The 2,500-nt window shown below is 54.3% G+C and overlaps 1 protein-coding gene across 12 annotated transcripts in view; it reads left to right on the plus strand.

The window, feature by feature from the left end:
* The window catches only part of Pka-C1 (Protein kinase, cAMP-dependent, catalytic subunit 1), an 865,648-nt gene that overhangs the window by 644,849 nt on the left and 218,299 nt on the right, over positions 1–2,500 (plus strand). The gene's annotated exons all lie outside the window — the stretch shown is intronic.

Genomic DNA, 2,500 nt, shown 5'->3' on the forward strand with positions numbered 1-2,500 from the left:
ATAATTGTTGACATTCTCTCTCTCTCCTGCCATCATCCTCGCTATCGCACTTAATCCCAACAACAACACCGGCAAGAACAGTAACAAGGACCGCGACAAAAACAGCTGAGTCGTTAAGTAACTCGAATCTCATTTGACCTTTGCCAGTGTCTCCTCTCCTCTTCGCCCTCGGACACTTGGGCAGGGCAGGGCAATAGGGTCGTTATGAGGAGGGTGAGGTTTCCATTCCATTGCGCCACGGGTTGGGGGTGAGGGGATGGGGGAGGGGTAGGGGTAGGAAGGGATGGGGGTAAGGTTGAGGGAGGGTAGGGTGGGGTGGGGTTAAGGCGAATGGGGGGGAGGGTGGGGGGTTGAGTAGGAAGGGGGGAGGTAAGGTTGATTTGAGGTTGAGGCAGCATGGGTTGAGTTGATTTTTTTTTTTTTTCATTAATACTTTTTGTAAGGTTGCGTGGTAGAAGATAGAGGGGCTAGTCCGATGGTTGTTTGTTTAGGTAGGGGGTCATTTGTGTACGTGTATAGAGATTGTATTTGCATTTGTCTTGAGAGAGAGACAGAGACAGAGAGAGAGAGAGAGAGAGAGAAGGGCGGCCATCTTGTCTTTTCTTTATTTTTTTCGCGCAATAGTTCCTACATTCCTACAGGGCAAACACCAAAGATACCTTCGTCTAATGAAGATAAATATACACTACCCTGGCTTGCTTTTAGGCGGGAAATACCTTCAAATACAAGGAAATGCCCCCTGTGGAGAGCGAAGGAGAGAGAGAGAGAGAGAGAGAGAGAGAGAGAGAGAGAGAGAGAGAGAGAGAGAGAGAGAGAGAGAGAGAGAGAGAGAGAGAGAGAGAGGGGGGGGAGCGAGGGACAGAAAGGGGAGGAGGGATGCGAGATAGAGATAGTGAGAGAGAGAAAGGGGGAGGGAGGGAGAGAAACAAACAGAACGAGGAAAAAAGAGAGGCTAAATGGAAAGAGAGGAAGACCGGGAGGAGGGAGGGAGAGAAACAGACAGACCGAGTCGAAGAGAGAGAGAGAGAGAGAGAGAGAGAGAGAGAGAGAGAGAGAGAGAGAGAGAGAGAGAGAGAGAGAGAGAGAGAGAGAGAGAGAGAGAGAGAGCGAGGAGGAGTAGGAGTAGGAGGGGGAGGGGAGCAGCGCCGGGTCATTTAATATCGAGTATTTATAAGACTTGGCACACACGCGCGACACAGGAGAACAATACGGGAGATAAGCGGCGGGGCGGGAGGAGGAGTCGCTGCCATTATCTGCCTCGGCCGGGGACAATGAGGGGGGAGATTGCTTGGGGGAAGGGGAGGGGAAGAGGAGGGATATGGGGAAGGGGAGGAGGAGGGGAGGGATATGGGGAAGAGAAGGGGAGGGGAAGGAGGGATATGGGGAAGGGGAGGGGAAGAGAAAGGGTATGGGTAAGCGGAGGGGAAGAGGAGGGGTATGGGGAAGGAGAGGAGGAGGGGAGGGATATGGGGAAGGGGAGGGTAAAGAGGGGTATGGGGAAGGAATGGGGCATGCGTTAGGGGTTCGGGGAGAGGAGGACTAAGGAAGGAAGGCGGAGGGGCATGGGTTTGCGTGTGGGTAATAGAAGAGGGAAGGGGAAGGGCATGGGTTAGTAATTGGAGAAAGGGAGGGGTATGGGGAAGGGATGGGGTATGCGTTAGTGGTTGGGGGAGACGAGGAGAAGGAAGGAGAGGGGAGGAGGGGCATGGGTTAGTAATTGGGGAAATGGGGCCATGTGTAAGTAATTGGGGAAGGGTAGAAGGAGGGGAAGAAAATGGGTCATGGGTTAGTGGTTGGGAGAGAAGATAGGAAAGAAGGGAAGGGGTATGTGTGCGTGGTAAATAAGAAAGGGAAACTAGAGAAGAAAGAGTATGAGGGGAAAGTTATATGGGCGAAGATAGGTGTAGGGAAAAGTATCGAGAGGGGAGGGTTGAGGGGAATGAGGGGGAGCGGTTCAGATGGGGAAGACAGGAGAAGAGGCGTGGAGAGGTGATGTTGCAGAAAGGGGGAGGAGGAGGGAGGGCTGGTGGGAGGAGGGGAGGAGGAGGGAGGGTTGGTGGGAGGAGGGGGAGGAGGAGGGGGTGTTGGTGAGAGGAGGGGAGGAGGAGAGAGGGCTGGTGGGAGGAGGGGAGGGGGAGGGAGGGCAGGTGGGAGGAGGGGAGGCACCGTGCCACAAGTCTGTCGTACCTGCTAACGTGCTTGCTGCGCGATTCTTGTTTTAATTAAGAGGTTTTATTTGGTCTTGCTTTAATGTCAGGGTTGGGATTCAAGGTCTAATCCCTTCTTTCACCTTCTTTTATTCTCCTTGTCCCCCCCCCCCACCTCCTCTCTTCTTCTCCCTCCTTCTCCTCCTCCTCCTCTCCCTTCCTCCTCCCTCCCTCCCTCCCTGCTCCTCCTCCTCCTCCTCCCTCCTCCTCCTCCCTCCTCTCCCTTCCTCCTCCTCCTCCTCCTCCTCCTCCTCCTCCTCCTCTCCCTTCCTCCTCCTCTCCCTTCCTCCTCC

The sequence above is a fragment of the Penaeus vannamei genome, chromosome 32 (assembly GCF_042767895.1).
Source record: "Penaeus vannamei isolate JL-2024 chromosome 32, ASM4276789v1, whole genome shotgun sequence".
NCBI lineage: Eukaryota > Metazoa > Arthropoda > Malacostraca > Decapoda > Penaeidae > Penaeus > Penaeus vannamei.